The sequence below is a fragment of the Felis catus genome, chromosome C1, assembly GCF_018350175.1.
Source record: "Felis catus isolate Fca126 chromosome C1, F.catus_Fca126_mat1.0, whole genome shotgun sequence".
Taxonomy (NCBI): Eukaryota; Metazoa; Chordata; class Mammalia; order Carnivora; family Felidae; genus Felis; species Felis catus.
Window position 1 is genome coordinate 31573463 of NC_058375.1, and position 15342 is coordinate 31588804.

The 15342-nt window shown below is 42.7% G+C and overlaps 2 protein-coding genes across 5 annotated transcripts in view; one reads left to right on the forward strand and one right to left on the reverse strand.

Moving 5' to 3' along the window:
* The window catches only part of RIMS3 (regulating synaptic membrane exocytosis 3), a 57895-nt gene extending 52048 nt beyond the window's left edge, over positions 1-5847 (reverse strand). For all 3 annotated transcript variants that reach the window (XM_045035611.1, XM_045035609.1, XM_045035610.1), the window contains exon 1: positions 4973-5847. The gene's annotated coding sequence lies outside the window, so the exon portion shown is untranslated. The remainder of the gene's footprint in view (positions 1-4972) is intronic.
* A 1385-nt stretch (positions 5848-7232) lies between these two features.
* The window catches only part of NFYC (nuclear transcription factor Y subunit gamma), a 66421-nt gene continuing 58311 nt past the window's right edge, over positions 7233-15342 (forward strand). Inside the window, exon 1 of one of the 2 annotated variants that reach the window (XM_019836763.3) lies at positions 7233-7483. The gene's annotated coding sequence lies outside the window, so the exon portion shown is untranslated. Of the gene's footprint in view, positions 7484-13162; positions 13979-15342 lie in introns of those variants that run through there. The other variant, XM_045035612.1, reaches the window with a different exon arrangement.

Below are 15342 nucleotides of genomic sequence, written 5' to 3' on the forward strand. Positions count from 1 at the left end.
TCAGGAAGTCAACTGACTTACTCACATTTCATTCATTCTATAGATGTTAGTTAAGCACCTACTATGGTGCCAGGAACTTACTAGGTGTTGGAGATACCAAGATGAACGAGGCCCTGAACCTCGAAGGACTCACAATCCAGTCACACAGTAAGTGTTATGTAGTGAGGGGATGTATAGGAGATGTTCATTACCTGTGGCTTCCTTGGTCTAGACAACCCCATCTTTGGCTCCAGACCTAATGACTGATAGTGTTTGATTCTGTGTTTCTGGCTTGACTTTGGAGCCCCACTTTTAGGACATGCCTTTCAGTTCTCAACTCCCCATGGGCCATCAGGATTAAGAGAAAATTTTTGTGTTTCTTTTCTCTCCCTGCCTGGGATCCCCCTCCAGAGGAAAGAAACTTAGCAGATGTCCAAAAGACAGATAAATTGCTGGTTGGTTTTCACCCCAACACACTTTTAACACTTTCTGTCTTAATCTACTCAGTCTCCTAATTGCCAAATTCAATGGACTTTTTGTGCCTTTGCAGGTCTTTCTGGTATCACATATCATTTACTGTTCTTTGCATCTTTCACCTCTATAGCTCAGAAGGGTTAAGTAACCTGCTTAATTTACACCACTAAGAACTAGAGTTGGGACTCGAACCCAGAGTAGACTGACTCCAAAGCACATGCTTTAGCCAACATTCCCTACTGCCTTCCCAAGCAGACCAGTAGTCTAGGTCTGTGGGGTCCAATGTGTAGTCATTAAGTGCATATAATTATTTAAATTGAAAATAAAGTAAAATAAAATAAAAATTCAGTGATCCCTTCATGCCCAGGCAGACTCTCTTCATGAAGCAGAAATGATGGCCACTCACAGATCCTTATGGCCCAAGATCTCCAGAAGAAACGTCCTGTCTCTACTGTACCTATGCTTCACATCTTTCAGAGGGCTTTGCTCAGCTTAGTTTGGGTCATGTGCCCATCTGTTCAGAAACTGTGACCTGTCTTAGCAAGGGTTCCTAGAAAACAAAGCCTGAAGAAGGGATTATGTGCCAAAGGCTTTTGTGGACGCACATTTCCAGGGCAGTGAGAATGAGGGGAGGGGAAAGCAGGAAAAGATGGGAAGCAATGCAAGCAAACGTTTGTTACTTCTTCACAATGAGCTGTGAACAGACACAGCTACTCTCTTGAGAGGCCCACCTACTTGGCCATGCAGAATGTCTCTAGACAGGTTGTATAGAGAAATTACACCTTAAAACAGACCATCAGAGGAAGGAAAAGAGTGGATTGTTCTCTCCTGCCACTTCCTGTCTCTTGTCTCCCAGTGATCACTGTGCCCTATGGGTAATGAAGTCTCCTGTACTTCTAGGTTGCTTCATTGGCCCCTTCGGGAAGCCAGAGCTCATGTTCTGTGAGGAGGTGTGTCATCAGGGTCTGGAAGTTTGCAGAAGCCAGAGAATATACGTTTGCAATTAGTTGGCCTCAGGCAGCAGAGCTGTGAGACCTCACTCAGAATTGATCTGCCATGCCTGTGGGTGAGGTGGACCAAATAACTAATGGTCTGAGACTGAATCACACTGAGAGACTGAAGAGGCACTGGGCCAAGATGTGGGGATCATTGAGATCAGTCAGACTGGGTCACATGCCTATCCCTACAGCTGATGGGATATGGAAGAAACACTGGGGAAGGAAATAGCCCATCCTTCTTCCCCTTATGCCAGTTCAGATCCTCAGAGAATCAGATACTGAGGCAGGATTAAGTGCAAGGGATTTATTATGAAAAACACCCGTGAGAGGAAATGGGGCAGAAGCTGAGAGAGACTGACTGAGGACCACCAGATAGTGATGCAAATCCGACCCTGAAGGAAGGAGCGAGAAGGAAGGAGTTCTAGGTGGAAGGGTCTCTGACTGCAGTGTAGTTCTAAGGAAAGTCTGGCAAGGCCATTGAGGAGTCCTTGAGCCAAAGTCACCCATCAGAAGAGTATCCGTTTATCCTAAAAAAAAAAAAAAAAATCCTGTCCTGAAATTCCTGCTGGGCTGTCAGTGGCCAGGAGCAGCCCATGGGGAGTGAAGCCTGGGAGAGAGGGGTGATGGATTTCATAGCTCAGCAGCTGGGCTGCTGAGGAGTTACACTTCTCCCAGTTGGAGATCTGAAAAGTGCATTCTCATGGCCACACACTCTCCCAGCCCAGCACTACATGCAGATGAAGAAGGATGGCTCTACAATCTAAAAGAAGAAAAAACGTCCAGTGCCATTTCAGTTGAAAGGGCAAAGACGATGAGCAGGCAAAACAGCAAATGTCCACCTATAGCTTACAATGTCTCATGTATAATTCAAACTCTACCTGTTCCAACCTGAACCCGTGACTTCTCCATGCTCTGAAAAAGTCCAGAAGTCTTCATCTGGAGACCACCATCCTCCTAACTGTGAAAGCTAGAAGTCATATTAAACACCTCTTGATCCCCTCTCCCCTGTCCCCTGAAATAGTCAATCGGTTCTCCAGTCCTTCCAATCCTACCTTGGAAATGTCACCTCTGCACTTGTACACTCTTCTCTCCATTCTCACTGCTACTGATGTATTCACAAGCTCATTGCATCTTGCCTGAACTACTGTGAAAGTCGCCAGCGGTCGGGGCGCCTGGGTGGCGCAGTCGGTTAAGCGTCCGACTTCAGCCAGTCACGATCTCGCGGTCCGTGGGTTCGAGCCCCGCGTCGGGCTCTGGGCTGATGGCTCGGAGCCTGGAGCCTGGAGCCTGTTTCCGATTCTGTGTCTCCCTCTCTCTCTGCCCCTCCCCCGTTCATGCTCTGGCTCTCTCTGTCCCAAAAATAAATAAACGTTGAAAAAAAAATTTTTTTTTAAAAGTCTCCAGTGGTCATTTTACAATCCCATTCCATCTTATTATCTCTGCCAGATTGTCTTTAAATGCAGTTTTGACCATTTCAATCCCTTTGTAAAAACTTCTATCACTGGGAAGTTTTTGATGGTGATGGAAGTTTTGAAGTTTTGATGGAAGATGGTGTAGCCACAGTGGAAAACAGTATGGCAGTTCCTCAAAAAATTAAACACAGAATCACCATATGACCCAGAAATTTCACTTCTAGGTATATACCCCAAAGAACTGAAAGCAGAGACTCAGATAATTGTACACCAATATTCATAGTCAGCATTATTCACAGTACCCAAAAGATGGAAACAACCCAAATGTCCATTTATGGATAAACGATAAACAAAATGTGTTATATATACATAACAAAATACTACATTCAGCCATAAACAGAAATGAAATTTTGGTGTGAAATGGATTAACTTTGAATACATTATGCTAAGTGAAATAAGCCAGACACAAAAGGACAAATATTGAATGATTCCACTTACATGAGATACCTAGAATAGCCAAATGCAAAGAGACAGAAAACAGAACAGTTGTCACCAGGAGCTGGAGGAAGGGAGGATGGGGAATTATTGTTTAATGGGTGCAGAGTTTCAACAGGGGGTGATGAAACAATTCTGGAGATGGACAGTGCTGATATTTACAAAACAATGTGAATGTACTTAATGTCAATGAACTATATACTTAAAAATGGCTAAAGTGGTGAAACAAACAAAAACAAAAAGAAAATTCCACACTAACTCTACTTAGCAGAAAATAAAACCCAAGAACCTTAATCTGACCATATGTAACTTTCCAGATGATCCTTCTTCCTTTTCCTCTTACTCTATGTTTCCTCAAGTGATCTCCTGCTTCCTATATTTGCTCCAGTGGCCACCTACAAAGGGCATGCTCTTCCCCTAGTTCTCATTTTTTTCAAGACCCCCTTCAAAGGTCACATCCTTGCAAATCTTTCCCGAACTCCTCCCTGTTTCATACTACGTGGAAGTAATCACTCCCTTTTTTGAACTCCTACAGCTTGTGAATTATGTCTGTCTTTAACACTTACTGCTTTTCTTTTCTTTTTAAAGTTTATTTATTTTGAGAGAGAGAGAGAGAGAGAGAGAGAGACAGAGGCAGAGAGAGAGAATCCCAAGCAGGTCCATTCTATCTGTGCAGAACCTGAGTGGGGCTCCATCCCATGAACAGCAAGATCATGAGCTGAGCCAAAATTAAGAGTCGGACACTCAACCGACTGAGCCAGCCAGGCGCCCCTTTTGGATCACAGAAGGCACACAAGGAGATAGAGAGGTATAGCTGAGGGTAGTCTAGCTGACACTCTAGACAGGTCCCTCTACAGTGCTACAACTTTAAGGAATTTACCAACATCCCAGAACTCGTCTTCAACTTTATAAATTCAGAACCCTGATTTTAATAAGTAAACAGAGGGGAATCATCTCTCAAGGGGGCTCCTGGATCCACTAAGTTCACAGAGACTGGAAGTTACATAAGCCAGAATCCAATAGATTGATTTATAATGAAAAATGTCATTATCAAAAGAACTGAGATCCTCTAGGCAGCAGGTCACTAAATTCTGTCCCCACAGGTGAGACGTTTGCTGGGTGAGCAATCACACCAGGGAAGCACGTTGATCTTTTCTTAGCTGAGGCAGCCTGAGATACTCTCACCCACTATAGGGATGACACGGACAAGGAAATCCTAACGCTTAGGTCAGCTTGACTGAGGCAGGGCGTAGAAGGGCAATGCTAAAGTTTGCCTCTGTGACTGCCCAGTTTTGGGCTGTCATGGCTGATTAAGCCCTTTGGTTCACAGAATCTCTCTCCTAATAGGATATAGAATGATTGGTTGATAAGATTGACTAAGCATCTACTTATTAAATTACAATCACATTTGCTTTCATGAGATTCCTCCTGTATGACCTGGCCCAGAGTTTGGTTTGCTTTTTGATCGTGTTTGTAGAGAAACTCTTGGCTTACTGCCACAGATAGCTAATTTTAGGGTTGTATTAGTCAGCTTAGGCTAGCTAGGTTATGCTACGGAAACAAACAACTAAACCTATTTCAGTGGCTTGCAACAAAGGTTTATTTCTCACTCACCTTACATTACAGGTCATGTACATCAGCTGTGGCTCTGCACATCTTCGTTCTGGGACCAACCCTGGAGAAGCAGTTCTATTTGGGACATGCTGCTCTCAAGGCAGAGGAAAAACAATATGGCGGAATCATTAGATGGCCCATTTATTTCTGTTCAGAAGTGGCTCATGCCATTGCATATTTCATTGACCAAAGTAACACCAAGCTTGATGACATTAGTGTGAGAAGTATAATCTCCCAGGGACAGACAGACCAGATAGGCAGGGTTTTAGAAAGGCAGGGGCAGAGAATATTGATAATAATAGTCTACAACAAGGACTAGTATTCAGCCTGTGCACCAGTATGACTGGTACCAGTTATAATACTATCAAAATAGTGAAATGGTTTTGTACTGATTAATGCCTGCTGTCCCAAGCCTCCTGAGAACTCCCCACCCCTGGGAACTACTACTCACCGATTAGCAACTAAAGGGTTAATATCCAGCACAGAAAGATCTCTCCAGGACAGTTTATGGACTGCAAATCTGCTAGATCAATGCTTGAGCCCTACTTGTAGTTAAATATGTTTATAATCACCTTTGGCTGATTTCCTCCACTATGTAAATTCTTATTAGTTTAATTCTGAGGGCAACCTGATTTCCAGGCTCTTGGAGGGAAACTGACTGAAGCCCCTATGTGCTGTCAATACTTCATTATAACTATCTAATAACACTAATTTGTGCTCATTCCTACACATTTTTACATCTTTTGCAACAAAGTATATGCAATAATTAACTTAATAAGTATTTGTAGAAAGACGCACTTAGCTTTTTCCCATTAGCTGAGCTCATCTCTGTACTATCTTAACATAGTATTTATTTTGGGTCTCTCTGTTTTGAATTTTTTTTTAATGTTTATTGAGATTGAGAGTGCCAGTGGGGGAGGGGCAGAGAGGCGGGGGGGGGGGGGGGGGGGCTGTGGGATGGAGGACCTGAAGCAGGCTCTGTGCTGAACCCAAAGAGCCCTGGTGCAGGGCTTGAACTCACCAACTGTAAGGTTATCACCTGAGTGGAAGTCAGATGGTCAACCAGCTGAGCCACCCAGGCGCCCCATCTCTGTTTTGAATTTTTAATGCCATTTCTCGTGAAAATGTCATCATTATCACTAACTTCTTTATGACACTTCTGCAATTTGTGAAGCACTCTCCCTTACACTATTTCATTCAATCTCCCCAACCAACACTCCCAGGAGACAGGAATTAGATCATTTTACAGACAAAGAAATTGAGACTCAGTGAAGTCAGGTGTCGTATAGCTAGTTAGGTTTTGTTCATTCATTCATCAAATATTTATTGAGTGCTTGAAGTGAGATTTATTCAGGTTGGATCTGAAAACAATTTCCCTGAATTCAAGTCAAGGGCTTATTCCAGTATGCTCAACACCTTCATCACCAGGGTCATACACTCAAAGGGAAGAAATAATAATAGTGTGTTGGTTATAATGTTGAAGACCCCTGCAACCCAAGTCTCAGAAAGGCTCCAAGGTCATTTATAAAATTTAAGGTAACCACTAGCACCAGCAGTTTCATTTGTCTCTGTGCTTACACCTAACCCATTGGTTCAATGTAGATAGTCCCATTCCATACGTATTTGGTGAATCTATCGACAAGTTTTGGAGCTATTCACACTGAGTTTTGACACTTAATAGCTGTGGGACTTTGATCAAGTCACTTAACCCTTTGAGCATCAGTTTTATCATCTGTAAAACAGAAATACTAACACCTTGGGACCAAGCGGTTGCGGAGATGAAAGAGCTAAAAAGATGTAATGCCCATTGTAACTGGGGTTTTCAAACGTCTTGATGAAGTTTTAAACTGCATTTAAATGAGAAAAGCAGTGTCTATGTCGACGTAAGGTTACCAGCGACAATTCTTGGGATGTGCTGTTCTTTACTCTGGAGTATATCATTTTACAGTTTTGGTGTTAAATCCCTTTTTATGGTACTGGTAGCTATCTTCTTTACCGGCGCACGTAATCTGGCATCCCCGTGTCGTCCTTCGTCCCCCCAGCTCTTTCCTTCCAAATTAAACAAACCCAAAAAACCAAAAAAAACCGTATTTCCTAACATTCAAGGGTGCGCACCACATCAAACGCCAAGCATAGAACACCCTGTGGAAGTCACCAGGCAACGCCTCCGGGTCCCCTAGAAGGGGGTGGGGTCAGAAGGCTCTCTGATCTCATTCCGCCTCCCCAGGTCGTCGCCCCTTCCTAATTCTCGCGAGATTTCAAACAACCCAGCTTCTGCGCACTTCAAGATACTGGGAGTCAAGGCGCCAAGGGAGGGGGAGGGGAAGGTGGGGGGAGACGGTGCAAACGGCGTGGCCGCCATCTTGTTTGTGCCCCCGCTTCGCGCGCGCTCCGTTCTCCGTGACGCACGCTTCCCCCTCCCCTCCGCCGTGCCCAGGCCTCTGCATTGCCTGACTCCGCAGGAGCGCGGGGGCGGCTCCTGCTCTTCCCTGGACTCCTGAGCAGAGGCGTGTGAGTGTGCGGGAGCGTCTGTGGGAGGGAGGGTGAGAGGCGAGCGGCGGCGGGGGGAGGGGCAGCGCTTCCCGCCTTCGGCGGAGACCTCACTTCCCTCTCGCGGCTGCCGCTGTAGTTCGGTCCGGCCTGCCCGCCGCCATGTTGTGTTCTCGCCAGGCCCGCCGCTGTCGCCGCCGTCGCGCTCCTGGGGTCCGTGCGCCTCGTCGGCCCGGCCCGCGGGCTTTCTCCCATTGGCGGAAGGCGACTGCGGGGGGGCTCGCTCGTGATTGGTCGGTGGCGGGGAGGCCGCGGACCTGGCACCTTATTGGTCGCGCTGGCTCGGGCCTGGGGGGTGATGAAGGAGTCGGAGGCTGCGGGGATGCGCGCGTCTCGGGCTCGGACGGCAGGGCGGTGACCCCCTCCGGTGCAGGCGTGGGGTGGAGGCCGGGGGCGAGCCTAGAGACCTTAAGGGGGAAACAGGGTGATGGTCTGGCAGGTACTGTGGGGATAGCCTGTGCACGGCCCGGAGTGGGAGGCACTCCTAACTCCAGAGGTACACTCCGTGGAACATGCGTGGCCCATCATAGAGAGGCGTACAAACCCCAAGGGTGCCATGCTTGGAAACGCTGAAACCTGAGTTAGGGTCTGAGACGGTCTTTGAGATCCAAGAGTGCTAGACTTGGAGGTGTTTTTGTTTTTGTTTTTTAATTCCAGTATAGGTAACAAGGAGTGTTACGTTAGTTCAGGTGTATAACGTAATGATCCAACAATTCCCAACACCCAGTGCTCGTGGTGGGGAGTGCACTCCTTAATCTCCATCACTTGTTTCACCTATCCCCCTCCCCCCCCCCACCTGTTTCCCCCTGGTAACCATCAGTTTGTTCTCTACAGTTAAGATAGACTGGAGTTTAACACAGTTTGTGAATGACTTTGATGTCCATGGATGTCAGGTCTGAGGGCGTGGTATAGGAAAAAAGGCATCTGGGCCTTAGGGACCTATCTAAAGGATAGGATGAGATCAAGAATTTTGCTGGAGAGTGATAGCATTGAAACCGAGGTTTCAGAGTTACCAGACCTGGGATGTGATATGAGGAGTAAATAAACAGACCCAGCCCGAGAGGTGGATCCTAGGATGTGATATGAGGAGAAAATAAACAGACCCAGCCCGAGAGGTGGATCCTATTGGACCAGTGCGCTGGGCCTTCACCAAGTCTAAGAGGCAGGGGCATGAGGTAGTGACATCTATAAGAATGAGGAAGTGTGAAGCATTGGGGGAACATTTTCAGACTTGGGAATTATAGTAAGGGAATAGATTATTGGGTCTCAGGACCATGCGGCTAATTTTGTAATGTTGTTATATAAAGTTTTCCTGTATTGGGAAGGATATAGGTCAGGGCTGAGTTTCTAAAGCTACACTTGCTGGCAGATATTAGATACTTGGTATTTGTTTGAATAGATATTGGTAGGTATCTCTTTAGTGGAAGAGAGCTTAACAGAGATCCTGGACCTTGACTTATTTGTTTTCTTTTTTTAAAGTTTATTTTTGAGAGAGAGAGGGAGAGCGTGAGCGAGTGCATGCAAGTGGGGTTGGGGCAGAAAGAGAGGGAAAATCCCAAACACTAGTAGTGCAGAGCCTGATGTGTAGCTGGAACTCATGAACTGTGAGATCATGACCTGAGCCCAAGTCAGACACATAACAGACTGAGCCACCCAGGCGCCCCTCTTTTCTTTTATATATCCCTAAAAATTACACTCATCTTCCTGTGCACTTAAAAATTTTTTTTTAAAGAAATAAGCAGATTTGAGAATAAACTAGTACATAGTTCTTTGCATCTTGTTTTGAGTAACAGGACTTTCTGGTTTGTATTTCACAAAACTTTTGTTCTAATCAAGAGTTGTTAGAGTAAGCTTGTTGGAGGTATTTTATCATTTTCCAATTTATTGTTATGACTTGAATTGTTCTACATTTGCATTTCCCAAGGTTTAGGGATCGTGGAAACGCATTTGTGTTAAACTTCTCTGTTTTCTAATTTGTTTTTCCTTGTCTATGTTAGGTGGTCCTCTCTAGTTTCAGATAGATGCTATAAATCTGTTTTTATACCAATTCCAAGAAACTTTTCCGGTTTTCAAATGTGGTCAGTTTGTGAATGCAACAACATTTTCAAGAGAGAAGAGGAAAGTAGTAGAGGAAGGGAATTGACATTTTGGGGCACATATTTCCTATTATGTAGGCATTATCATTTGCATATTGCAGATGAGAAAATTGAGGATAGAGAGGTTGTGTGTAGCTTGTCCAGTGTCTGTGTGGTTGAACTGGGATTCATATCCAAGTTGCCCAGTGGCAAAGCCTGTAGTGTTATCTGCTGTGTTGTGTTATCAGTATAAACCTGATTAGTCAAACTTCCAGATAGCTTGCTTGCTTGCTTTCTTTCTTTCTTTCTTTCTTTCTTTCTTTCTTTCTTTCTTTCTTTATTATTATTTTTTAAAATATAATTTATTGTCAAGTTAGCTAACATACAGTGTATACATTGTGCCCTTGGTAGATAGCATTGTATTTCAAAGTGGATCATCTTTCTTTGATTGCTGGGAATTAGGAGCATATTGAGTGAGGAGAACATAATTAACAAGAGTTTGTTGTACTGTTTCAAAGATTCAGAACACAGGGTAGGAGCCATGTAGAATCTAGGTTCTTCAACTAGGTATTTAAATCATATCTCTTGTTTTTTATTGTGTAGAGAAAGATTAAAAAGTAAACTGTTGGAGTTTTTCTGAAGCCAGGTAGATAATAGGGGAAAGTATGTACAGAAAGTTTAAGAATCTGCATTCTTTAAAACCAGTCTTCAGAATATTGCTGACATGGTTTTTCTATATATGGAAGTGATTGATGTCAAGGAGTGAGGAACTACCAAGTATATAAAGAACTCACCTGGGAGCTTTTTCAAATATCACTAGTACTTTAGATGTTTGTCTCCAAACACTGGGATCTGTCCAGAAGCCTAGTGCCGCCTTCAAACCGTGGGATAGTGATTCTAGTATATGCTTATCCTGAATGATATGTAAAATTAAAACTGGATACAACAAAATATTTGTAATCCCAATTTTGCATGGAAATCTTTAAATAATTTAGGTTTCAAGGGGAGACCAATGATTTGGTAGTCTGAGTTACTTTGTGACTTAATGCAATTAGGTGAGGGTCTCCTCACTTTTATTTGCAATTACACTGCAGTGTAGTAGATGGAGTTAAAATACAAGCGGAATTAGGGCTTGCCATATTTTGTACATTGGTCATCTCAAGCTTCATTTGGCTCAGTCATTAAGTTAGCCAAATATGAAGAATGTTACAGCATCCATGACTTAGTTCTTTTTTAGGAAGTCTAGACAAGGTTGCAAAAACAAATATACACATATTCAGCAAGCATTTCTTAATTGCCTTCCCTTCAACAACGGTGATCACCTTCATTCCCATTAACTCCTTACATCCATGGCCGGTTGCTGGGCCTTGTTATCATCTGGAATGGACCACCCTAAAAATCTGGAATCCCAGGAGGTCTGAGTAGGTCTGAGTTTATGGTAAAAACTTGAGAACATCAGCTGTGTCTTCTAAGCAGACATCATACTAATGTTTAATACTTAACAGACTGTGTTCATGTCTTGTTACCTAAATTTTTATAACACAATTCTGTTATCTCATTGATGTGTACATATTTTCCATTTGGTCAAAACTGATTCATTGTACTAGAAAAGATACAGGGTTTCTTAACCTCATTTACAGAGATGCAGAGGCAAAGTGAAATGAGGAGCCATGCTAGGTGTCTCTGAGGCAATTTTGAAATTCATATCTCTTTTAGTTCAGAGGTACTGAGCCATTAAGGATCTATGAATCAAACTCAGGAATGATATAGTTAGTTACTAACTTTTATTGAGTGCTTATGTTGCACCAGCTAGGATATAAATGTATATATTATCCACACTCTGTATGTGGTGGACACTATTACCACCTTTATTTTTGTGTGTGAAGAAACTGAAGGGTTAGGTAATTTGCTCAAGGTCACACAAGGTGGCAGAGCTCCGATTCAAACTTAGGTCTATAACTCTTAATTCCTACGAAATTTGTGGAACCCTTACTCTTAAACTGTATTTTCTTGACACCTTAAAATATTATGAGAAAAGAAAAATTCCTGCATCTTAGGTCAGGAAGTGACCTTCAGTTTTTTTCAGGCAGGTACTCTTTTACTGAGGCCCTAGAGTGTGATGACCTTGACAAGGTCACTTGGCTTGGCAAGGGGAGAGCCAGGTGTAACCCAGATTGTTGGATTCCCAGACTAGTCTCATTCCACTGGACAGTATTGCCTCTTCCGTGGAAACATTGGCTTGATGATAGGGTTGACTCTAAGGCCCTTTTATATTTTAACAAGTTTGCCTCATTCATAGGAAGGAGAATGGCAGAGGACATTATTAAAGATACAAATGACCTTCTTGAGGTTTATTCCAGCCTCAGGCATACAACCTAGGAAGAACATTCCTTAGCCAGCAAGTTGTTCTTTTCCATTCAGTTTCTTGTGCTCAAAGCAGACTTATTGTGAGTTATCTGATGTCTTCCAGTCTCTCTTCATTTTGTTTATTCAGTTTTTCATGCATGTGCTGTGACTAGTTAGGAAGGCTACAAGGTCATTTTAGTATTTTCCCAGTGACTCAAAGTACCTAACATAATTTAAGTAGATTAATCAGAGGAAGAAGTGGATTTAAAATAGTTTGGCCAAAAAATGCCATTGGGAGGGGGTAGTGTAGTTGCTGACGCTGGAGTCAGACCTGGGAAAGAATTCTGTCTGGGTTTACCCTCTGTGTGAGCTCGGGGTCAGATTCTTGACCTGTCTAAGCCTTAGTTTCTTCCTATGTAAATTAGTGGTAATGATACCTCTGTTACAGAGTAGTTATGAAAAATGAATACAGCAGCATATGGTAGGTGCCTGTCACCAAGTGGACCTTAGTAAGTGAGGGAACACATCACTTTCTTTTTAGAACAGCATAAAATCTGTCAGCCTGTTAAAGCTTCCCCAATGAGGAGGTCGTTTGTAGTCGTCTGTTCTTTCATGTACAGTAAGATTTCTACGTGGGGGAGCAACCACTTGACATGAAAGAAATAACCTAATTTAGTTGTGGTGTTGTGATTTAGGAGCTGATTTATAGTGGATCTCTGTTATTATTAGTCTGTATTATTTATGAATGCACAAAGCAGTAGTATCTTCTGCTTCAGAGTTAGGTTGTCTCCTGATTGCCTCTGTTCATTCTTGGGTGCTAAGTGGTAATGATTTTGATGAGATGAGAACTTTTCTGTATTTGCCAAATAGCAATAATTACTAAAATCAGAACAACCAGTTTTATCTTTCAATCCAGAAAGATTTACATTATAGTCATTTAAAACTTTTTCTAGGGGTGCCTGGATAGCTGAGTCTAACTCTTGATTTTGGCGCAGGTCATGATCTCATGGTTTGTGATCATGATCTCCCAGTTTGTGAGATCGAGCTGCACATCAGGCCCTGTGCTGATGGCACAGAGCCTGCTTGGCATTCTCTCCCTGCCCCTCCCCTGCTTGCACTTTATCTCTCTCTCTCTCTCTCAAAATAAATAAACTTAAAAAAATTGTTTTTCTAATTGTAGAAGTTGTCAGTTGAAGTGGGACTGTCAGTTTGGCTTGTAGTCACCTGGTAACATTTTCTTTGAAGTAAGCAGGAAGACAGCATTGTAAAATGGTTCAAGAAAAAAAGTCTGTCTGCCTGCAGAAATTTTTTGCCAGGTTGCGAAATTTGCTGCACCCTTCCCACACTTCTCCATGTTTTAGCAGTGATGTACCTGATAACAGTGAGGCAACATTTGTGCTCATTTTCAGTGTGAGAGTTGTATTTTCTGTTTTGGGTTAAGTCCTTACTTGTTTGCAGACAGATTACTTCTAAATTCGGTGTACTTTTATACTGTGAGAGCTTTCTAATGGATAAACTTCAGGTGCAGTTTAGAGAGAGGGACTAGGCTAACCTTTGCATTTGAATGTTTCCAGTGGAATAGGTTTACCTTAAAGGTTCAGATCTTCATGTCCAAGGTACATAAGGTGTCCTCATTAGATGAATACTCTCCATTTAAAATCAACGGTATCTTGTTACAGATCAGATTTAAGAATTAATCTTAAGTACATTCATGGGTATGAGCTATAAATAGTGATCTTGACCAGTGCTTCGATGAATGCCTCAGTGACTCATAGGGAATGATATCGGAGTATGGAATACTTTGTATGATGTCACTGGCTTAAATCTATTAGAGTTAAAGTCGTCCCACCCATTACCTGTGGTTTCGCTTTCTACGGTTTCGGTTACCCATGGTCAACCGTGGTCCAGAAGCAGATGATCCTCCTCTGACTATTGTCAGAGGATCAGTAGTAGCCCAGTGCCCTATCACAATGTCTGTCCTCACGTCACTTCAGCTCATCACGAAGGCATCTTATTTAGCGGCATCACAAGAAGGGTGAGTGCAGAGCAATAAGATTTTGAGGCAGAAAGAGACCACATTCACATAGTTTTTATTACAGTATATTGTTATAATTGTTCTATTTTATTATTATTATTATTATTTCTTACTGCGCCTAATTTATAAATTAAACTTTATCTTCGGTGTGTGTGTATGGAAGAAATGAATTGTAAATAGGGTTTGGTACTATCTGCAGTTTCAGGCATCTCCTGGGCAGGGCGCGAGTAGTGTCTTGGAACGTATCTCCTATAGATCAGGAGGGACTACTGTACTGAAGGTTTTCACAGTTTCTGTTATTGCTCACCCTTTCCTCAGGAGCTGCAAATTGTCCAGTGATCTGTATGAAGTGAGATTCTTTGCCCAATGTGAAGACCTATCCTCCTCACTAGTGGTGTGATCAATTCATTTAGGAGAGGAAAGTGAAAGTACGTGCAAGCTGCACAGTTGAACATCTTTGTCATTTTTAACTGTGTTAAAAATTATTGCTGTACCCTGAAGGGTAAGTGGCTTAGAATTTGCTCATTATCAGCTGACAAAGTTGTGGCCTTTTTAAAAAGCAAAGCACACTTGGTTGGCAGTAATTTGGGAGGCAGAGGATTGCTATTTATGGTGATATTTAATGTCATTTTTAGTAGGACTAAATTAAAAGGGAAAGGCCATAATGTGTGTAAAACTCCAACCATTTTGGAAGGTGGTCAGAATAGAGTTGCCTATAATCTTTTCATTCTGCTAAAATCTGTAAGGCAGCTTAGCGCAGCATTTCCTAAACTGTTTCATTGAACTTTAGTTCTTATACAATGTAATAAATGTCCTCTGGAGTTGAAAAAAGGATCCTTGACAAAATGATAGCTAAAGTGAAATGCATTTCTTTACTGCAGAATTAGTATTCAGGGCCTTTGTGTTTATGTGCCTTATGACCCTTCAAGAGAGAGGATACATAATGCAGTGTTTCTTGGACATATTTGGCCATGGAACCCTGTTCGTGAGAACATCTAATAAGTATTTCATGTTATGACTGGGGTGTAGTGGGGCCCAGTTGAGCAGTTCTAGTGCAGAGAGCTTATGAGTAAAAAATGAACCTTTGGTAGAGGATAGTTTGGCCAGTAGTGGAAAAGGATTTTTCTGGGAACATACAACACAGGTCTCCAAAGTAACATAGACTCTTAGGGGTGAATATGATTTCAAAGGCCATCTAACCCCGTTGCCAGCATCCGTGACACTAGTGGCAGCTACCATTTTTTTGTGCACTTGCTGTTTATCAGTCGGTGGTGGTGTTCTACATGCATTATTAACCACTGGTCTTCATGTTATTTATTTATTTATTTTTACCTTCTTAATATTTCCCATTCATCTACTTTTCA